Here is a 22,829-nt window from a genome sequence, read left to right on the forward strand (position 1 = left end):
GTTTCAGCTGTCGGGCTTTGTGGGCAACAGAAAGCAGCTTCAGTAAGAAGAGATTTGTTCCTGACACTGCAGTGTGGTACAGCCCTATCAGAGAGGTGGGAGAAGATTTAACAGTGGGTAAAATAATCCTGTTCATCACAAGCACGTTGGGTGCTCAGATAACTGCAGTGCTGGCTGCTGGTCCTGATTTTCAATCCCCTGCCACTGCAATTCCAAGGGATGACTCACTTTTTGTGTTTCACAGAGTTCACATTTCACTGTGAGGGGGAAGAAACATTCTTCCAGTGTCTCTTGAAGAATAACTTCATGTCACAAGTCTTGCTTATTCTTTATTTAGTCCAAGTAATAGTTCTGAAGGAATGTTCCTGTGTGCTTTTGGAATTGCTGCTTGAACTCACTCCTTAAATGAGTTGCTTTGCTTGGTGTTTCTGGAGTTTGGGTGTGACAGTAACTCTGCTGCCTTTCACTTTTAAGCCAAATGGAGCTGGTAGCACCAAATGCTGATTAAAAAGGTAAATTATGTCTCTGGTCCAATTGCTGGTTTGTGATGGCAGCACGTTGCACTGCTCTGAAGCTGTGAATATGCATCATGAGGGGAAAAAACCTATTTGCTTGCAGGTAGTCACATCAAAAGTAATAGTACTGAATAATTAAATCTTTATGGAGATTTTGTTTGTCACTGGGAGTGACTTGAGCTGGTAGAGAAAACAATGAAGTTAAACCTACACTGAGATGTGAGGGCAGAAATTCAAGATTATTTCTCTTCCATAACATATCTTGCTCAGAAGGCCAGACTGATTTTTTTACTTCTCATTTTTGGGAGATGGAAATAGAGGATGTAAAATTTAAAATTCTACTTTTTTTTTCTTTCACCATTTACACTGCTGTTCATATTTAAAGATGTGTTTCTTGATAAAATACTTGCTATTTCTTTGATGAAGTTAAAGGTATTTATGAAGTTGCTCAAAGGGTATTAGTGAGATCCCAGTGAAGAGAGCAGTATTTATTTCAAGGCATTAGCCTGACCACAGTGCACTACAGAGCATGGGTAAGTGTTTTGCTTTCCCTCTTTGAAACTGAGGGATTTTATTTGGCTACAGAGGATGGAAATTCCAATAAATGTGGCCAGAAAAAAACCTCGTAGGCAGAGATAGTGCAAAACTATCAAAAGAAAACTAATTGATGTAATGTTACTGCCCTTTTCTGGTTTCTGCACCTCTTGAGAAAAGAGGCTGAGAGGAGTAAGGGAAATTTAGTTAAAACAGGAGATAAATGCAAAACTAAGCACAAACATCTGATGGAGGGAAGTGTGTTTTGATGTAATGCTCCTTTTCCTGGTCTCTCAGCTACTTTGAATTCTTTATGTTGAACAATCTGTTTCCCTTGGAAGAAGCTCTGGCTCTTGCTGACAACAGTGCTCAGCATCTGCTCATTTCAGGAGAAAGCTGTTCTCTATTTTTGGGAAAGTGCAGGTTTTAATTGGAATTTGTGATCCTGCCCAAGAACAGAGCAAGTGTAGCTGGGGCTGGGGCTGTGATCACTGCCTTGGCTGTAGCCTGCCCTGTCCACAGCTCCTTTGAGAAGGAACAGCTCTTGTTCAGCCTATTTTTAGAACTAAGAGAGTTGACTCAGAATGTTGAAATGACTTAATTGGGGTGTGACTTGGCAAAGGGAGATTTTGGATTTCACAAGAAACCTGGTTCAGCCTGATGGACTGTTCCATAGCTGACATCATTCCCATAGTGCATCTTCCCAGTTCACATCTCTTGGTGCTTTCACCTAATTTGAGGGTGAAGGGAGATGTCTTGGGTATGAACATTATGACTTTCACAGCTTTCCTGTCTTCAGAAAAGCTTATGTTGATTAAAAAAAGCTCTCAAAATGCCTATTGCAGATGCAGAACTGCTTTGCACGTGCAGTGTGGGATGTTTCTCATTTCCCTGTCAGAGCATGAGCAGGGCAGGGCTTTAGCAATTCCAGGAACAGCTTTTGTTCCCTGGTACAATATGGGATTAATTTCCTTGTTTTATGTAGGACCATCATTTCAGGGCACCTTTGTAATCCCTTGGGAAATGCTGCACACAGGAGTGCTGACTTGACTTGTGTCTCCTCGTTTTGCTTCCTGTAGCATCCCTGATCTCCCTTTTGTTCACATTCTGAGGTGAGTTTCTGCCAGCACAAGCAGGACCTTGGAGATGTGCCTTCTTCAACATGCAGGACTTCATGGAACTGGCATCATCACTGTCTTTTACTGAATATCCTTCAATTTGGAGAGTGTGGGAGGTTTTATGCCATCTGTCTGTTTATAAGTTATTCAAGAAATTATTTTTACCTGGGATGTTACCATGACAACAGACAGACAGTAAAGTCTTCACCAAATGCATTTCTAATGTCCAACTGCTGCTAAATCAGTAGGATCTGGTGTTTTGCTGTGGTTTCAGTAATGAAGACAGTGGGAAAGAGGTGTAAATACTTGTTTTACCAAATATACAGTCTCCAGGTATTTTTAGATTATTAATGCAATGCCTTGGGCAGTAATACATGTTGCAAGCAACATCCTTAAATATTTTTTCTCCCTCACCATCTGGATGTGAGAATAGGAAGAACATAATTTTTATCAGTAAAGGATACATTGATTTTTACAGATATTATTAGGGAGCTTTTTTCATTATTTATATCTACTTTGATTTCTGTGCTTTGCTCTGTGGGCCTGCAAATTGTAAGTCGAGGAATTTGATGACTGATAACATTTCAGCCTCTAGGATAGCTCAGCATCTCCCTGGAAGTTGTGTTCTGCAAACCCTCCTGAGTTAAAAACCACTGATGTAGTAGGAACTGTTCCTGCTGCTCTCTTGTGACAACACATTTCAGCTGAAAGCACTTGAGGGCAGAGAAATGGAATGTTCAGGTTCTTGCAGCTGAAGGCGCTTAGCTGAAATAGTATTTAGTCAGTTCTGATAAAACTTTGGGGAGCTGGGAGTCATTAGGCTCAGAAGCAGCAAATGAGATCATTGTCTACACCTGGAGGGAGAGGCACTTTTCAATTCAAGACTGCACATTCCCTGCAGTGGGCCCAGATTTAGCAAGTTTGAGTTGAACTTACTGTGGAGAGTGGCTTCTTCTTCACCCTCTATTGTGGATAATCAGCCCATTCAGGAAATAATGGATTTTGGAAGGTCTGGGGACTTATGGAGACTGTTCAGCTTTCTTAGTCCATTGGTTTGTATGAAAATCCTTTTCTAATATAAATCTGTTTCATGCACATTTGTAAAATATCGACAGTATCTATTTATGTGAGCACAAATAGTCTGATTTGTTGGGGGAAGAACTTCTCAGAGGTCTGCAAAAAGCTCCTGCTTGTAACTTCAAAAAGTGTCAGCACAGGTTTTTGGCCACTTGTAAAAAAGCTGATTACCCAGAGCCCTTGAAAATACTTTGGTGAAAAGACAAGGTGCTTTGATGTTTTGGCCTGTATTCCATAAATACATTGGTGACATTTCTTACCTGGCATGAAAATTCACATTTGTTAAGTGCAACTATCTGTAAAGTTTCTAGACCTCTGTTCCAATCTTTAACTTGTCCTAAGCCCCTCTGAAAGGTGCTCTGAGATACACAAAAGCTGAGATCCTTCCCAGCTCTGCTGCTCAGGACTGGGTGGGACAAAGGCTGGAAGGGTGTCCAGGGTAGGACTGATAACAAAACTGTGACATTGCAGAGAATTTTTGAACCATTTGTTAAAAGAGTGCAGGTTTAATCCTTAAATGAGCTATTTTGTACTTTACCACAGGTAGAGCAGAGAGCAGGGGTAGGAGCCAAATGGGCTGAGCATGGAGGCTCTGGGGGGTCAGGAAGGAGCAGTTACTGGTAAGGACCCGTTTCTGGGACAGTATTAGATTCTGAGGTATCAAAGCAGGTTTTATTTCGTAAGCCATTGGCAAATGGTTGAGATTTTTCTCATATTTTATTCTTTTCAGTCCTCACACTGTGTCACTTTGAGATCTCCCTTTGAATCAAAATACTCAGTTGTGGTGTACTGAAATTGAACTGTTGGCAGCAGTTGGATGGTCAGACATTCAATCACACCAAATTCTGTTCTTTATATGCAGTACCTGCCTGACTGAGGTAGCTTATTTCACAGTGTTCAGGGATCTGTGCTTTTTTTCACTAATGCCAGATCAGCCACCAGGAATTTGGAACAAAAGAAGCAATTACAGAGGTGTAGCTGCATGTTGTATCACTGGCGTGCAGCACTTCAGAAATGAAAGCAAAGGATGCTGCTTTGTGTCCTCTAGTTTTATATATTTGACTTCTGTAAAAGAGAAATTGCAACTAAAACATTATAACTGCAGCAATTCCTTGTTTGCTCTGACAAGGAACAAGAATTCCTAGTTTTAATCTGTTAGTCTCTTAAAGAACAATCTTTCAGTGTGCCTTGGCCAAATGCTTGAGTTGCAGAACTTGACAGCTCGTTCATTCACTCAGCAGCAGCATCAAGGTTAGAAGCATGGTGGGGTTTTTTTGGTCCAAAATCTTTGTCTTTCTGAAAATGCCACTTCAGAAGCAGGGAGTCATGGTCAATGAGTTGGGAGAAGAAATAAAGGGCAATTTTTATCAACTGGGAGTAAAGAAAACTCCAAAAGATTTCCTGATGCTGGGAAAAGAGCAACACTAATGAGCCCCCGTGGGAAATGTAATCTCCCTGTAGTGAGTAAAATAGTGGGTGGGGAAGAGAAGTAATTTTATGAGCCAGGTACAATTTCAATTTTTTCCTGAACTTACTGACCTTGCTGAGGATGGGAAAACACTGCAAGTTGCTAATTCAGTTATTTCAAAGAACAGATAGTGGAAGATGAAAAGGAGGGTATTAATAAAAGACCAGCAGATGGGGTGATCTTTAGACAGATTTAAAAAATTATTTATCCATTAGAGTTTATTTTAAATAATAAATACAAGCAAGGACGTGAACTTGCAGATCACAAATTGCACAGAGGTTCCTCTTGTTGAATTCCAAAAGCCTTCTGGTGAAATGAGAGTGGGTTGTGAGGCACAGGCATCCTTAGAAACATTCACAGTTGTCATCTGCTCTGGGGACCATGACCTTGGGACTGCAGGGAACCCACAGCCCCTTTCCCTCTCACCTCCTCCTGATGGGCTGATGCTCCACAAAGTGAGTGGCCCACTGAGGGTGAATAAAAACATCCCAGGCATTTGTGAAGCTGTGCTTTCAGTCAGGGAACAGATGCAGGTTTTCTCCCAGAAATACTCTGAGCATGGAGGTCAGCAGCAGTCAAAAACCTGTGCTGCAAGAGGGGCTTGAGAGAGCCCTGCTCAGTTCTGCAGGGAGGGAAGAGAAAGGGAAGGGCAAAGGTGGAAATGTGAAAGCAACCCTGTGGTTTTTGTTCTTACTTGTTTTTTAAAGTGTGAAGGTGTGGTTGTGTTAGAGATAAATGGAAAGGCAGGAGGAGGGGAGGGAAAACAAGTGGTGCACGGTATGTGCTGCCATCAGCTTCCCCAGCACACCTGCAGTGGGGAGCCCACATGGGCTTTCCTGAGATGCCTGTGGCTGCTGCAGCATCCCTCAGTTGTGGCTCATGGAGCAGCAAAGGTGGTGTTTGAATTATTCCCAGGATCCCAGCTGTGCCATTAGTCAGCCTGGTGAGGTTTGTCCAGAGGCACAGAGCATCTCTAGCCTGGTGACTGCAGCAAGCATTCAGCCTGTTTGAAAGATTGGTTACAGGAGCTGTGACAGCACAGAGAAAAGGAGGTTTATAGGTGGTACCACTCTGACACCTCTGCCCACAGGAAATGTTGTACAAGCACAGGCCCAGAGTCCTGGACAGTTAAAATGGATTTTCTTTGTGATCTAATGTCATCCTTTCCAATGCTGTTACTTTTGCAGCTTTCTCAGACTTCATTCTCCAAGGCACTTCTCATCCTCAGTAGAATAAGAACATGTAATAAGCCATTAGTTTCTCAAATAGATCACACTCTGGAAAAAACACTGGGGTTTTTCTGCTTTATGTGTACCAGTGTGTATATTACATTTATGTACACACACACATACATTTGCTTCCAAGAGGAGAAGTGCATGGACAAATAGTGATGGCTTTTTCTTCACACAAATGGGAAGGTGGTAACTATCACTGTGTGTCTGAGCTGAAGGGAATTGGCACAGCCCCAGATGCTGCTGATTTCCACTAGCTGGCAATCTCATTGTGCTTTTTATAAGAATGCATTAAAGGTATTAATGATGCTAACAAAGAGCAAAGTGGGATGATTAACAATGAAATGAAATAGCAGAGGAGGGAGGAGGTCTGGAAGGCTCAGTGTGCATCAGAGATGCAAACCAGGGAAAGCAACCCCTTTTTCACAGCTTTTGCCAGACAGTTGGTCTGGTGTGATGCCTGCCCAGTTGCCCACATCCCACATTAGGTGGTTCCAGCCCAACAAAGGGATTCTGCAAGGGTGGGTTCTCCTTTCTGCAAGAACTTGCCAATAAATAAAAAAGCAAAGTGTTTGGGGGGCTCTACAATTCTTTTACAGTGTAGAAGTGCTCAGAGGATAAGGGTTGTATTCAGTGTTACCTTTTCTCTAAGCAGCACTGGCTTACAGCACAGGCTCTCTGTCACAGAGAGCTGCTCCCTTCCCCATTACAATCCTGCCCACACTTTGTTTTTTAATTGAACTCTGACTATAAAACCCAAAATACCTTATTTCAGTGATTGGATCTTCACCCCAGGCTGCACAGTTAGCACAGCTAGTGGACGGTAAAGGATCAGAATTAGCAAAGCTGGAGGAAATGTAATAGCAAATTCATGCCAAGAAGCCAACTGCAGAGATCCTGATCATCTCCATGGTGCTAATTTGGTGCTGCTGCTGTAGTTCACAGCATTGCCATTTCAGAGGCCATCAGCAGAGCTCAGTCAGATGAGCCTAAGAGAGCTGGGCAGGGCACTGGCTCTTTCCATAGCTCCAACTGCATATTTAGGATGCCTTTGAATTAGTTTGAATGTATGGGTATGTGTGCACCACTCTGAGGTGATGTGATGTAGTTGGTAAATTGTTCCCAGAGTTCTGTGGAGTGGAGAAGTGGAAATAAACTGGTTTTTGGTAAATTGTATGAGTGTGCTGACCCCTCAGAATGCTTTGCATCCTCCTCTGGCAAACAGATTCCTTAATATGAGTGTGCTCTGCTGCTCTCAGGGCAGGCTGGGCTTCTGTTCCCTGTGGGCTGAGTGTTTCAGGAGCCAAGAATATTTTACCCTTTGTTTTCTTTTCCTGAGCTCATGCCATTCTCAGTTCTGACTTCCAGATGTGGCTCCCACAAGGTGGGAATCTCTCAGACTGGGGTCTCTGCAGGGACATAGTTCAAGCTGAGAGTCAGCCTGGCTTGTGAGAATTACAACCAAGCAGGGAATTAAGGACTAGAGCTAAAAACTCAGCTCCAGTCTTAGTCATGTTGTAGTATTCTCTCAAGTCCCTGCTCTAGGTTGCTGAATCCTGGGAATTGAGATGGTTCTTAGGTGCCTTTTGCTTGGAGTTTGTTTTCACATGTGTCAGATTATTGCATTGCAAGGCTCTTAGCAAAACTAAAGGGTACAAAATGAGGCTTTTCTGTTCCTCACCTGCCATTCCCATTTCTCTGCAGATCTGCAGAATGCAGGGAAGGATATGGAGAATGTAACTCCCAGTTGGCACCATCTGGCATAGCTCATGCTTGGCCTTCCAAGTATAGGATGTGATCACAGCCATGCAACTGTTCCATCCCCACTTTGATGGGGCCTGTGGGTGCTACTGGCACAGTTTGTTCTGAAAGTAGTTCCTGATCTTGTCAAAAAAAAAGGCAAAAAAAAAAATTCCAAACAAACAAAAAAAACCAAAAAAACCCAAACCCTAAGCAAATCCAAAAAATCAAACACTATTAGAGCAGAAAAAAGGATGGAAAAATATAAACAAACAAATTCCCAGCAGGTCTGTTAAAAAAAAAAAAAAGGGGGGGGTATTTTTTTTATTTTTTATTTGGATTATGAGGGGTCACAGAATATGATGTTCAGGACTGAAATGCAGCCAGAGGGCCCTAGGAAGCTCTGTCCTCCCTCGCTGCCTTTTGTTCTGCTCCAGACAAGCTGCCTGCACTGCTGCATCCCTGGAATCATTTCCTTCTGACACAGAAGGCTTCCATTAATGCCTTCCTGCTTGCATCTTTGTTTCTGGGCAATTTCCAGAGCATTAAGCCACAGCACATCCACTTATTCTGGGACTCCACATCTCAGTCATTAGCTTCTTTTGCAAAGCCCTGTCCACTGCATGCAGCAAACCTAATTGTGCTGTGCTGTTCCCTCCCCTTTGGCTGCTGCAGCAGTTCCAGCCTCAAAGAGCTCCACCTGATTAACCACAACTGTTCCTTGCTGAAATCACCTTAGTCCCTATTACTCAAGCTGTGCTTTTGCATTTGATCTTTTAAATGCTTTGTAATGCTTACCCCACCTTGACGTGAAGTTAATTGGGATGTAACTTCCTACAGCACCTGCAGATCTTTTCCTGTAACGGTGCCAAAAGCTCTTCTGTCTCTGGGGCCTATACCTGAGTGTGGCTGTGGAATGACAGGTTTCCAGTGGCAAGGCTTTGCACCAGGATTTGACAGCATAAATGTCTGACTCTGCCACTTGCACTGGGAAAAGGGGGAGCCTTGGCTGGGAAGGGTTTGTGCTGCCAGCAGGGTTTAGAGCAGAAAACTGCCAGGCAGCCCAGGAAAACAGCCCCCATGTCCTGCTGCTGTCACTGGCCAGCTTGCAATGCTGCTTTGCTCCATCCCAGTTCCACCTCCCTTCTCCCTGCTTTGATTTATTTGCAGACCCTTGGGCGTCAGCTCCTTGTGCCTTTTGCTCCCTGCCCCTGGGTCTGGCATCCCTGTGCTTTGGCATGAGCACTGCACAACCTCTCCTGCTGCAGGACTCCGTGGGATGTCTTTTATGAGGGTGCCACCCTCCAAGTAACCCCTCAAAAATGGAAATTGCCCATTTCCAAGCATGGGATAAAAGTCCTCTCTCTGTGAGCTGACATACAAGCTCATGACAAATTCTCTCATGTGCACATACCACCTCCTCCTTGCCTTTGCTTCTCTCTTTTTTTTTTTTTTTTCCCATGTGAATGCAAGAGATTTGACACATCATATTAGGTGATTTCTGTGGGGCTCATTTAAATACCACTCCTGCTTTGGAGATGCTGTTGGGGATAAGGTGGGCTCGGAGGCAGCTCCTTGTGTTGTGCAATAGCTCAAATCAGGCTCAGCAGCTGCAAGCAAGCCTTTGATCACTGCTTTGCACAAAACATGGAGCTCTCTGAATCAGCTGGCATTTCCATATGGGAGGGCATACAAGGCTGTATGGAATGAGGTGGGGGAAGGCTGGGTGCTGCCACTGTGCAGTGAAGTGCTGAGGAGCAGCACACCCATTCTCCCTGGAGGCTGCGTCAACTTGTGAGGGGCAAGGCTGGGGAAGAGGAGGCTTGTGCTGCCCCTGGGGAAGGAGAAGGAGGATGGGAGGCCTGTGGAAATGAGGGAATGGAGGAGGAACTAGTTTTTAGGTGAAGATTGTAACCTTCTCCCATCCTTGTGGGCAGAAAGGGTTTTTTTAATGGGGTCTGGTTTATTTGCAGACCAGCAGGAAAGGCTTTGCTCCTTGCACACTCCCTGCCTCGTCACTTCAGGCACCAGGTCTTGGCCAGCATCCCGTGTCAGTGGCAGCCCTGGCATCCAGAACTGCTGCGTGTGAGAGGAACGACTGGGACAAGAGAGCATCGGCCGTGTCTGGAAGGTCCAGAGAGGGGCCGGGGGAGGCAGGGAAGGAGCCGAGCGCGCATCATCTGACAGAGCAGCTCAATGCCCGCTTCGCATCCTCCCGCACCGGCCGCCGCTCCCCGCAGCCTGTGCTGGGATGGAGAGCGAGTGCCACCGTGTGCCCAGCAGCAGCCATGGCTCCCAGCCCCAGCTCGGGGCCTCTGTCCCTCCCTGTCCCCTCCTGCCCCGGCAGCGGGGACAGCATCCCCTGCTCCTCGGGGACAGCAGGGGTGGGAGCCGGGCTGGGCTTCCAGGCACGGAGCGGGTCAGAGGCAGACGGGGACGATGGGCTATGATGTTGGCGGTGGAGGAATGCAGGAGAAGATCCCTTTAATGCAGCAGCAGCTCCCTTTTGGCTGTTTCCGTAAATGCCAGGGCAGGGGGCCGGCTCTGGCCCCGCAGGGAGCGGGGCTGGGCTGGCGGGAGGAGGCAGAGCCGCCGCCTCCATTCAGGATGGAATTTAATGGAATGGAATTTAATTCAAGCCACGGTCTTGAAACCGAACTCGCAGCTCAGGGTGTGTGCAGGTGCAGGACACTGAATCATTCATCGGCGGCTCGGTGACACAAACGCCACCCGGGAGCGCTCCGGGCGCGGTGTCCCCGAGGAGCAGCGACAGTGGTGCCATCCCGCGGCCACCTGGCCCTTTGCAGGAGGCACGGGGGCTTTGTCCCGCCTTTGTCCTCTCTGTTCTGCCTCTGTCTCTGCTGTCCCTTTGTGCTACAGGTGATAAAAGTTTAAAGAGGCGCTGCCCGCTCGGGCTGGGCGGCAGAGAGGGACGGGAAAGCGATCCCTGCGCTCTCCCCCGCCCAGAGAAGCTCCAGGAACAACACAGGAGAGCTGTAAAATACAGAAAAGCTCTGCAGGGAGGGAGGGTGCCGTGCTGAGGATCCCTCACTTTCTGGTGGCAAAACTCGGGCAGCCCAGGCTGTGAAAGCCGTGCTGCAGGTGAGGTGAATTGTCCTGACAGCCTAAAGAAATCACCTCTCCCTTCCCTTGAGGGTAGGGCATGGTTCAGGGTCCTTGGGTAAGTGCTTTGAATCCCTTGTAAGTCCTCTGGACAGAGAGACAGCTGCATAATATATATATTATGTATATGAATATATATATATATATATAAAATAAATATCTATTTTCAGATGTGCCTGTATAATAGATATATTATCTAATCCTATTATATAGTATCTAATCCTACACACATCAGATTATCAATGTTTTCCTGTGTTTCTGCGAATGCACCTGCACAAATGCAGGAAGGTGTGCAGTCAATGCAGTCAAAGGAGCTATTAGGAGGTGACAGAATAACGTCCATCCCTCTGGGATGTCACCTGAGGGTATTATACCTTGGTAATGCTCTCAATTGGTTTTGAGCTGGCTTGGGACAAACCATGTGAGGAAGTAATCCCAAATAGGATTATTTCCATGGGACTGATGAAGATACATCCCATTCCTATAATTTTAGGAACAAACTATGCTTGAATTTGACCACAATGTTGTGATGCCTCAACATTGTTTTTGTATGACTACAACAAGGCACTGCACTCTTTTATTGTCACTTGAGCAGTGACACCTTTCTGGTCTCTGTGGAGACACAGATGAACCCTCTGGGTTTAGGAATAGACAGATGTTTAGGGCCTCTGCCATATTTTCAGGAGAAACAGATGTGTGATGTCACCTTCTGCTTGTGGCACTTTAAGGCTGAAGGGACCACTGCTGCCTTGGGACTCCTGCTGGGTGCTTCCCCAGTATCTTCCCTGGGCAGGAATTTCTCCTTCTTCTCAGGCTGTTCCATTGCTTCTCTATCCTTTCCACCAGAAGGAATTTTCCTGTTACCTGATTCATTCTTGCTGCAGGTTGGACCTGTTCCTACCTACACAGCCATGGAAATTGTCTGGTTCCCTCTCCTTGCAACAGCTTTTTATGCACTTCACTCTTGCCCTCTTTCTTTCTTAGGTTTACCCTCATGTCATCAAAAGTCAGGCCTCTGCCCAAGCTGGTTTCTCCTTATCCTGTTTGCAAGTGGTGCCTGTATTTCTTAATGCAGCTCAAATCCAAGGCCTCCCTGGCACACACAGTGGGCTGACAAGGCAGCTCCATCTGCCCTGTGGTGATTTGGGAGAAAAGAGACCTATTTTTTAACCTATCCTTAGTGGCTGATGTCAGGACTTGGACAGGATGCTCCTGTCATGTGCAAAGCCATTCCCTGAGCAGTTGTCATGTGGATGTGGGGACTGGTGCTTTGTGTACATCTACAACCAGGAGGTGCTTACAGGGTGGAAGGTAACACTTCCTTCTCACCCCAACTTGGCTCCAGCCATGCTTTTCCCTGTGGGGAGGAAACTGTGTCACTCCTGAGTGTGGGGAACTGTACAGGGGAAATAAAATGATGATTTCTCCTCCGCGGTGACTCTATCATAGAGTGGCCTGATCCAGAGCCTTTGTTGCAGCTCATCTTTTCCCCAAGGCTTTCCCATCAGGAAACTGGACTAAAGCTGTGACTGGCACAGGAGTATATCTGATCTTGGCTAAATCCTCCTTCTGAATGTCAAGGAGGTGGTGCCTGTAGCTGAAGGTGACTTGGTGGCAGTGCTGTCCTTGCTGTGTGACTAATGGTGCTGCTCTGGGGGCTCTTTTCAGCCCTGTGGGATGTGTGACTTCCTGGAGGAGGTGCCTCCAGCTGAACCACAGCAGAGCTGAGGCTCTGAGCCAAGCAGGAATCACTGCAGGATCACCACCAAGCACGGCTGAGGAGCTGGCACTGAAGTGGGACCATATCCTCGAGGGACCTGTGAATCCACTGCGAGATGATGGAGAAGGGAGAGCAGCTCATGGCACACGGAGCTGTGCAGGAGCCCTCTGCTCCCCGGTGCCTGAGCCTTGACTTACCCAGACAGGGGTCAGTGTAGGAGCAGGGAGTGCAACACGAAAGCACAGCTGGCTGGGCTGCCAGCCCTCCCCATCTGCAGCCAGTGTGGCTCCTGCTGCCTCCCTGGTGTCACAGCGGTGACGGTGACACGGGCAGGGCTCCTGGTGCCATGGTGGGGTGTGTGTGCCCCTCCCCAAGCCGTGCTGCAGCCTCTGGCTCTGCACAGATCAGGGATGGGGATGGCACCTGCCAGGCACTCTGGAGCAGTAGGTGTGGTAGCACAGGAGGGGGCTTTGTGTGAGGGAAGGGGGTTACACCTAAGTGACCAAATTTAATAAATCCCCTCTTGTCTAAGAAGGGTGCACACAGCAAGCCTGAGGGAGAACATTTGGGAATTGAGGCAGTCCTGTTTGCTGAGGAGTCTCTGCAAAACCCTCCCCAGCAAACCTGGAGAGAGATCTGGTCTGGGACAAGCATCTGGCTTGCACCATTTTGGCACAGCCAATCTTGATTTTCAATGTCAATCCAGGGACCAGGCCCAGTCTGCTCCATTGGGCCCTGCACAGCTCCCACCAGTTACCTGCATTCCTTCAGAGCTGTCCTTGGCCTCTTGGTGGCCCCTGGAGGAAGCCAGCAGCTTTCCTGCTGCACTGCAGATTACCTTGGAGTGCCTCACTCCCTTCTCTCAATGTCAGCTTTAGCTTTATCAGGATCTGTCTCCCTGCACTTGGGTTCTTTTCCTTCCCTACCAGCTTTGCAAAAAGCCAAGAACTTGTTCAAGAGCAGAACTGCCCTGTGGCTGGAGCTCTGCCCCCACAGGGCTGCATGGAAGAGATTGTGGGGTATTTCCATCCCACATCAGTGAATCCATTCACTGCATAGCCCAGCTTATGCTGGGGGCAAATGAGGTCAAAATGTGTCCTGTGACATTGCAGCACATGATGGATGTGAGAGCAAGCAGGTCTCCAACACCTCAGTACCTGTGCTGATCTTTTGGGAAAGAGGGAGGGGAGCAATCCAGCTTCTTTTAAGGATCTCTGTGTCCCTAGAGCCCTCCTGATGAAGCTGGGCCATCCTGCACCTCACAGCCTCTTGCTCCACGAGCTGCTGCAGGTACAGGGTACCCGGCCTCGCTGGAGCAGCGCTCAGGATCAGGTCCAGGAGAGGGATGGGCGGCTGCAGAGCTCGATGGAGCCCTGTGGGCACTGGGTGCTTCCTCACTCCTGTCTCCTGACAGGTTTGAAGCCATGACCCGTCCACAACTGCTGGGTTGTGCAATGCCCCTGCAGCAGCACAGCCTCAACACCACACTCCTGCCCTCCACTCCCGTGTCCTCTGCTTCTCCCCTCACCCTGCTGCCCCCAGGAGACCTACCTGAAAGTCCCTGCATTTCACAGGCCAGCTTGAAGTCAAGTAATCCCACAAAGCAGGGGAAGGTTTTCCTTTCCCCCCCTTCCTAGGCAAGGCGGGTGCTCTGCCACTGACATTTCCACTGCAGACAAGGTCGTGTGTCCCACACAGGCACTGCAGGGATGGAGGATGGAGCCATCCACAGCCTCAGTTCCTTGGACAGACACAATGCTGACAAAAGTGGAGCAGAGATGGAGCAGGGAGGGGGCACAGAGAGTTGGGAGTATGCGGCTCCATCCGGCTCTGTGGCTTTTTGCTGCCAAATAATCAAATCCTCCCTTGCCCAAGCACAGTCCTCAGGGAGCTCAAACTTAGGGCTGGCTACGTCTTTAGGAAGTTGAATACACGAGTCTTACAACAGAGATTTATTGAGGTCTAAAGCCTAACCTGAGAAGCGCTGTGGGCTGCTGCAGTCTCGCTGGAGACTGCGAAAGGGGACGTGTGCCACCTTGCAGGCTGCGGTGACAGGGCCGAGGTGGCACTGGGGAGGCTGCAGTGCTGCAGCCCCTCACCTTGCCAGCCCTGCTTTTGGAAAAAAGCAGGCTCATCATTTAGTTCTGAGAATAATTGAGTTGCAGAGGGGCTCAGAGAGGCAGGACAGGACCCTGGACCTGTTTTGTGGCTTTGCAGAGCAGCAGGAGCCACATGGCCGAGCCCCCGTGCCACTGAGGAGCATTGCAGGGGCAACGGCAAAAATAAAACCAAAAAAAGAGCTACTGAAAAAATGAAGCAAAAAGCGCCCCCCTTCCTAAAATCCTCCAGAGGGGTGTTTTTTCAGGGACCTTCTGAACGGCATTGTGGAGGCTGAGAAGAGGGGGGGGTGTCCCTTTGCAGGGGAGGGGGGTCCCTCTCTCTGCAACGAGGGGCCGCTCGTCACCCCCCGCCCACGCCCCGCTCCTCGGAGCGCTCCCTGCCCGCGGCCCCCCCAGCTCTGCCCGCATTGTCCTGCCGCTCCTCCTGCCCTTTGTACGCCGGGAGCCCCCGCAAGCCCCGGCGGGGCCGGAGCGGGGCCTCCCCCCGCCTCCCCCCGTGCCCCCGTTAATGCGAGGAGACAGCTGCCCCGCCGGGCGCTGGCGCATTGTTACTCCTATTTGTCAAAAGGCCGAGGATGCTCCATAGATCGCTCCGTGGCTGTTGTTAAGTGTAATTAGAGGGTTTATGTCCCCAATTTCCATGAAAATGAAGCTGTGAGGCTCCTCTCTTGGCATTCACCGCGTGCCTTAATTGTATGGACATTAAATCAAGGTCCGCTGTGAACACGCAGAGAGGGGCTCGGGCTGTCCCCGCTCGGAGCAGGGCAGGCGGCGAGCGGGGCTTGCGGGAGAGAGCGGGGGGGAGAGAAAGAGAGAGAGAGAGGCTGTCAGTGCAGGGTTCACCCCGCCGGGACCGCCGGCCGCCCTCCCCGCCGCCCGGGGCCCCCCTCCGCCGGGGCGGCCGCGGGGGCGCGGCGGGGCCGGGGGCGGCGGGGAGCGGAGGAGGGCGGCGAGGAGGGGCTGCCTTGCGGCCGGGAGCCGCTGCCGTCCTTTTTCCCCCCGCTCCTCGCCCTGCCGGAGTCGGCAGCGTGCCCCGGACCTCCTGGCAGCCGCACCGCTGCGGCGCACCCGGGCTGATGCGGAGCGCCGGGCGCGGAGCAGCCCCGGGGGCGGAGGGGCGGACAGACGGACACATGCCGAGCTCCGGCCCTACCAGCGAGAAAAATGTGGCTGGTAGTGATAATAATATAATAGTAATGGCAATAATAATGGTAATAATAATAATAATAATAATAACAACAACGGAGCCGGTAGCGCCGAGGACAGCTCGCAACAAGGCTCCGGCTGCCGGTGCCGTGCGGCGCGTCCCGGCACGGAGGCAGGAGCGGCGGCAAAGCGCCCGGAGATGCTGCACAGCCCTCCCGGTCCCGGGGCTGCGGGAGCCGCTCTCCCTCCACGCCGGGCCGCCGCCGTCCGAGCAGCCGGCGGGGAATGCGGGGGATGCGGGGGATGCGGGGGACCCCCGCTCCCTCCCCAGAGCGAAATGAAAATCCCGCTCGGGTGTTTGTCTTTGCTGGCCAGGCAAGGGAGCCGATTTCTCTCCTCTTGAAGGGAAACCGGCGGAGGTTAAACATGCGTTTCCCATCTCTCCGCTCCGCCGCGTTTTGGCATAATAATCGCTTCATTTAAAAAAAATGAATACCAATGCAAAAAGGAAAGAAAAAATTAAAAATTGAGGGGGATTGAAAAGGGGTAAAGCAATTAAACGGTTTCGTTGATCGCCGTCAGACTTAAGAGTCGCCTTATGAATTTAGGACGATTTCTCTTTCTAGATATCGCGTCTGAAAAATTCTCACCCCCTCCCCTTGCTCCCCTCTTTTTTGTCCAAAAGCAAAAAAAAAAAAAAAAGGAAAAAAAAAAGAAAAAAAATGAAAGAAAGAACAAAAAAAAAAAAAATCACAAGCCCATTAAGGTCGCTTGCACAAGGGGAGGAAAAAATTCCTGATGCTGTTCCAAGTCAGCGATAAAGCCGGTCGCTCCCCGCCACTGTCGCCCGCACCCCGCGCTCACAGCCGGAGCCCCGCTCGTAGCGGATTTACCCACTCGTGGACGCGGCGCCCGGCGGCTCCGGCGGCACAAACTCCGCTCCTCGCTCAGATCCAGTGCAAACGCCCTCCCGTGGCTCAGGACGCTTGTTTTTGTGTAGGCAAGCTGGAGATGAATAAGAAAGGCGCCTAGTCTCTCATTATCTTTGAATTTCAGACTTTTCTTTTCTCTCTCTTTTTTTTTCCCCCCTTTTCTCTCTCTCTCTCTTTTTTTTTTTATTTTCCTCTTTTCTCCTCCTGCCCTGGAACAATGCAGAAGGACCTCATCAGAGTGAAAACCAGGCTCCCGCTAGGCTTTAAAAGCAAGATGAACTTGGTGCACCACCCATCTTTCTCTTCTCTTCTCCGAAGCTCTTTAAAGGGGTTATGAGGCGTCTCTCTCAATTTATCCCTTTTCTCTTGATCTTCCTAGCAGAGGGGTTTGGGGTCTAGTCCTGGCTGTTTCAGCTGATCTCATCCAGTCTAAGGGATTAGAGCTTCTTCTCCGCATCCCGGCTCTCAGCACATCTGCTGATTGGGTTCAGCACAAGAGGATTACATTGGGACCCAATGACGTCACCGCTAGGACATAAGTTCTCCTCCATTAACCAAATCCTCATCAGCAAGATGTCCTTGAAACTGGAGGAGTAACATTCAGGACTCCATCGCCAGCCCGTCCCCACCTTCCTCCCGGGCGGGCTGCTGGGGCTTTCGGAAAAAAATATTGTTTAAGCTTTGAGCACTTGCAGCTGCATCAATAATGCACCGCTCCGGGCTGGAGGATCAAGGCGGCACAGGAGAACGTGTACCCTATAAATAGGGTTCTGCACCTAAACTGTTAATCAGAGGAGCTTTATATATTCTGTTGCTTTTTCTTTTTTTTTTTTTTCCTTTTTTTTTTTTCCTTTTTTTTTTTTTTTGTTGGGAAGGGAGGGGGTGGAGGGGCAGAGGGGGAGGGGAAAGCTGAATCCTACAGTTATATTTCCAAGCTCAAAAAGACATCAGCGATAATTTTCTTTAGAGCTGACATGGATGTAATTTTAAAACGTGTTTTCTTTCTTTCTTTTTTTTTTTTTTTTTTTTTTTTTTTAAGTAATGTGTAGGATTTCACCCCCGTTCTCTCCGAGAAGAGACAATGTGTCCTGAGTTATATAAAGTAAGAGGCTCCCTTTAAATATACAATACGAATTTTATATTTTGGGGTTTAATGCTAGATTTTTCTTAACGCTGCATGAGCTCAGATTCACAGGAGTGAGGACCTGGAAGGAAATGGGTTTGACTTCCAAGTGACAAACAGAGAGAGTAATTTTTTTTTTTCCCTTTAAGCTAAAACTTCCACCCTGGAAAACACCGAAAGCACGTACAGATTTGCTGCCCTCAACCTGCTCTAACCTATGCCGTGGCATCCAGGCGTCTCTCCCCGTCCCTCTCAGGCATCCTGCACTTGTAGTTTAGCTGGTGCCTCACTATATCCTTCCACCACATCCATTTTGAGAGCTGGGAAGCAGAGATGGGTTTGCTGCAGCTCTTGTTGGTTAAACTTACAGACCTCATCACAGGGCGGCTGCTACAATGGGAATAGGCTCTGAGATTTATTTATTTATCTCAGGCCACCAAATTTAATCTCTGGGAGAAGAAATCATGTTTAATAACAAGCAGACTATGTCCAGTTAGTAGAGGTCTTGCTCAGAAGCTTTGCATGTGTTTAATTTTTTTGGTAAGCACCCTGCTTCTCCAGTGCTAGTTATCCATCCCTCCCACTCCAAACACACACATCCCCCAAAAAACTGCATACAAGCACACTCACACTCATTTTTGTGACAGGATGTGCAGGTCTGTGGCTCTCTACACGCCCTTATTCTCTTCCTAGAGTAACTTTTATGGCCAGCAGTGCTGTGCGTGTTCGCTGGCAGAGCTTTCAGGTGAGGATTTATTTGCCTGGGTGTGTTTCTATACACTGTGGTATTTTCCTTCATGGTAGGAAGGGTGTAAGGCGGGGGAAGGCAGGAAACAATTGTTTTGATGGAAGGTCTCTTGCTCCAGTGCTGGAAGTCTCTCCCTGCCGCAGCTCTATGAGCATTTCCAGGACAGCTGGGCAACGACCGCTGGAAGAGGGCTCTATTTATTCCCTTCCCCACTGGAGCTAAACAATTGTTTTGAGGCCATCATGTCCCTCACTGATGGCCTGATGGCCGTGCCATGCCAGGCCAGGCTCCGAAGGGGAAGCCGCCTCCAAATAGCAGCTCGTAAAAAACTGGTGGGCCCCGCTGCCTACTGAAATACTCTGCAGGGAGGTGAAATATCACCTCCCAAACTCAAGAGCCATATTTACAAGGCAGCAACAGCATTGAGAGCCCCTGTCCCTGTTTGTGTGCCTTTTCCTCTTTCTCTTTTATAATGCTGCGGTTCATGACAAGCACAAACCAGGGACAATCAGCGTTTGACATTACACAGCAAAGGGAATTTTACCTTCTCTTTTCATCTTCTGAAACTTTAAAAAAAAAAAAAATCTGCTTATTTAGAGCCTGTTCCATATTGACCTATTTACTCCACCAGACCGAGGCTCTCAATCTTTTATCGATTTAAAAGAAAACAACCTAAACAAATTAACAGGGAGGAAAACGCTCAGGTTTACCGTTTGCGCGGGGCCTATCCCCGGGGGAGGCTCGGACCCGCTATCCACACCCAGTCCCGAGAGGGCTGCTCCGAGCCGAGGACGGGGGATGCCGAGGGGCTCTCGGGATGCTCGGGATGCGGGGGCGGCTGGGCAGCCTCCCCCCTGCCCAGCCCCGGCCCCTGGCCTCCCATCCGCCCCTGGCCCAGCCTCCCCGAGCCCCCCGGTCCGTCTGTCACCGGTGCCCTGCCCTGTGCCCCCGGTGCCAGCCCGCCGGTCCCCGTCCTCCCCCGGCCCGGCCCGGCCCGGCCCCGCTTCGCTGTCCATGGTGTTGAAGGCGCGGAGCCGCAGCAGCGGCGCGGGGGCGCCCGGGTCGGCCCTGGGGGGACACACGGGACACCCCCGGGTTGTTCCTCGCCGAAAATGAGGCGGTGTTTCGCTCCGTGCCCTTCCCGACAGGTCCGCGCCCGGCCGGAGGGCCCTGCGGGGAGCCGGCTCTGTCGGTCTGTCTGTCCCCGAGCGCTCGCTCCCCCACCCGCCCCTGTCCCCCCGTGAATCCTCCCCAAAAACCCGAGGGGTTGATTTTGCTCTCGCCTCCCCCGGTGAAGCAGGGCTAGGGTATTTTGAGCCTCCTGTCAATGCGGAGCCCCGTGGTAGTGACTGAGCGGTGTCATATGGTGGGGGGGGAGCGCTGCTGCTCGGCAGGCTGGCAGCAGGGTTTATTTCTCCTTTAAAACAAACCCACCATAGCTCAGCCCCTCCAAAGTTTGCCATTAAATGCCCTCACCAGCTCATCCCCTGCTCGTGCGGCCCTGCAGCCTTTTCCTGATCCCAGGCTGTAAAGGCAGGCTGGGTTTGGCTGCTATTTTACCAACACTTCCAGTGAGACATTTTGTCTTAAGCACAGCCCTTCCTTAATCTCTAATGCAGCATTTCTCCATCCCAGAAGAAAATAGTCAGATGATTCGTAAAGGGCCATTTTTTTTTTCCTTTTTCGTTTCTTTCTTCTTCTCCTCCTCTGTCGCTCTCTGCCTTTTTAAACCTACCACCTACTGTTCCCTGAACAAAGAAATCCCAGAGACAAGCAACATGCCTCCACTTTCCTTCCATTTCCAAGCCCCTGCTCCACCATGCATAGATGACCACATTAGAAAAATATACAAGATTGAACCCCAAATCAACTGCGGCACAACAAACGGCGGAAAACGTGCGCTCAGCCCCGTCCTGGCCAACGTGACACGCACGCACACACACAGCCACCACACACGTGCTCTCTCACACACACACACACATTGCAGAGCGCTAAAAAACACCCCAAAATCTCATCCCCCTCCTCGTTTCTGCTGAATAAGTCAATAATAACCGGCCTTTGTCTGTCTGCAGCCAGCGGGACGCGGCCCAGGCACCGCAGCAGCGCCGAGCGGCCGCTGCCCCGTCGCCAGCCCGAGCATCGCCTCGGAGCTGACCCACAGCCCCCAGGAGAAAGCAAAATCTCTTTAAAATGAAGCCCAGATCTCTTTCAGGTCTCAGACAAAGGTTTCGCGGGTTCTAGGCCTCTGGTTCCTGCCCCAGAAATCTCTCTGTGTAGGAAAGGCATCAGCAGAGTTTGGTCCCTGATATAATTTCAGGCATTCTTCTACAATTTTTTTTATCTTTCTTAGAAAGCAATTCATTTTCTTAGAAAGTAATTACACTTACAAGAGGTTTGGGAATCAGATTTTTCTATCAAGTCTCCTCTCCCTCCTTTCTCTCTCTGTCTCCTTTTGGTCTTCTTAGCTGCTGCAGGGCTTTAAATTTTTTTTTTCCAGATCTGTAATAAAAAAAAAATAAACAACCCCCCCTTCCCTCCCCTCTTCCCCTAGAAATATACAATTTGCTGATTTGCAAAGCCTCTTGCTATGTGGAGGAAAGCTGCCTGCTCTCCCCACGACTCGCTTTCCTGGCCTCCCAGCTCCTTGAGAAAGGAGGAGGGCCTTGTGCATTACAATTCCATTCAATCTCATTCATTCTTGCCTCTTTCTAACGGTCTTTGGACAGCAAATCCACACCAACGGGGGGTCCGAGCCCCCTCCCCAGGCCCCCCCAGCCTTAAACACACACAATAGCCGTCAGCTAACAGCACAGCAGCAACTTTGAAACATTCAAGCTTCTGAAGTGAAGAATGCCCGCAGCTCCCCAACCCCCACCCCCGCCACTTCTTCCTGGGCTTGACATTTAAAAAACATATAATGATCTTAATTTTAAAAAGGGGAAGGGGAAAAAAAAAAAAAAAGTCCTCACTTGGGTCACACTTGGTTTCTCATGGCAGAATTCTGGTGTCAAGAATTTCCTCGGCAGGAGAGGATTGCTCCATCACATAGCTAATTACCTGCTTCCCCTCTCGGGCTCCACGCTGCAGAAAGGCTTTTTTCTTCCTTCCCCCCTTTCCCTAGAGATGTTTATTTGGTCGGATCAATCACCAGGACAGTTTCCAGCCTAATTTTTCCTGGTCACCTCGAGAAGGCACAGCCGAGGGCAGGGAGTGCTGGGGGCGTGGTGGGGTCCTGGTTATTGTGTGCTGTGCTTGTGTGGGGCTGGGACTGGGGTCTGACATCCCCCGGTGTGGGGGGACCAGGGGCTGCTCTGGGGGGCTCCCCTGTGCCTGGGGTGACCCCTGTGCTGGTGCCAGGGGGTGCACAGCTCCTTCCCTGCTGAGGTGGCACAACTGGGGGTGGGGTTCATGCTGGCAGGGATGGGGACCCTCTCCTGCCCCACCACAGGGGAGGGAGGTGGCTCCTGCCTCTCAGATGGGATGTGACCAATGAGCCACCAAGCAGAGTTGTCCCTGCCCTGCCCCTGGCAGCCTGGGCTGGGGAGCTCAGGCCTGACCACTTTGTCCCCATCTCCAGCCTCTGCTGGCTGCTGCACAGAGCCAGGACCAGCCTTGGGCACAGTTTCCACACACCAACACCCCCAAGGTCTGAAGCCCACTGTGTGCTTCTCCTCTTTGCATTTTCTAAGAGAAGAGTGCTCTTTTCATCATCTCAATCTGCTGATCTCCCCTTCTTCCCCAAGGAGCACCCCTGATCCCAGGGATGGGTGATCCCAGAGCAATGGTCTCCTAAGCTCCAGGACATTGTCCCAGGACTGGGGGGTAGAGAGGACCCTGCATGAGACCCCACTGGGGCTCTCACTGAAATCCTGGTGGTTTTGTTCAGGGCTTCAGTGGTGGTAGCAGGGGGTCACTGTGCTCAGCAGTGGCTTCCCAGGCACTGCTGACTCTCCTGGCCAAGGCTGCAGCCACTGTCCCCTCCCTGGTGGAGGGGACAGGCCAAGTGATGCTGCTGTCCCTCTGGGCTCAGCCTGGCTCTGCTGGCACCCCCTGATAATGGAGTTTCAGAATGGAGAACAGGCCAGCAGAGAGACCTCCTGGTTTGGTTTGGCTTCAGAAAGGGAAGGAGAAAGGGATGAGGGAAGGAAAAGGAGAGGGGAAGGGGAAGGGATGTGCAGTGGGGCAGGGCTCTGCTGTCCCCGCTCGCTCTCACAGTGGGATTTTGCAGTAGTA

At 49.8% G+C, this 22,829-nt stretch overlaps 1 long non-coding RNA gene across 1 annotated transcript; it reads right to left on the reverse strand.

Annotated features, from left to right (window-relative positions):
• Positions 1–14,464: 14,464 nt before the first annotated feature.
• Positions 14,465–17,541, reverse strand: LOC143695401 (uncharacterized). The gene is made up of 2 exons (XR_013184541.1): positions 16,691–17,541; positions 14,465–16,266 (listed from the first exon to the last, which is right to left on the reverse strand). It is a non-coding gene; the product is annotated as an uncharacterized LOC143695401 (long non-coding RNA).
• Between the last annotated feature and the right edge of the window lie 5,288 nt (positions 17,542–22,829).

This window comes from Agelaius phoeniceus, chromosome 17 (genome assembly GCF_051311805.1).
Source record: "Agelaius phoeniceus isolate bAgePho1 chromosome 17, bAgePho1.hap1, whole genome shotgun sequence".
NCBI classification, from domain to species: Eukaryota; Metazoa; Chordata; class Aves; order Passeriformes; family Icteridae; genus Agelaius; species Agelaius phoeniceus.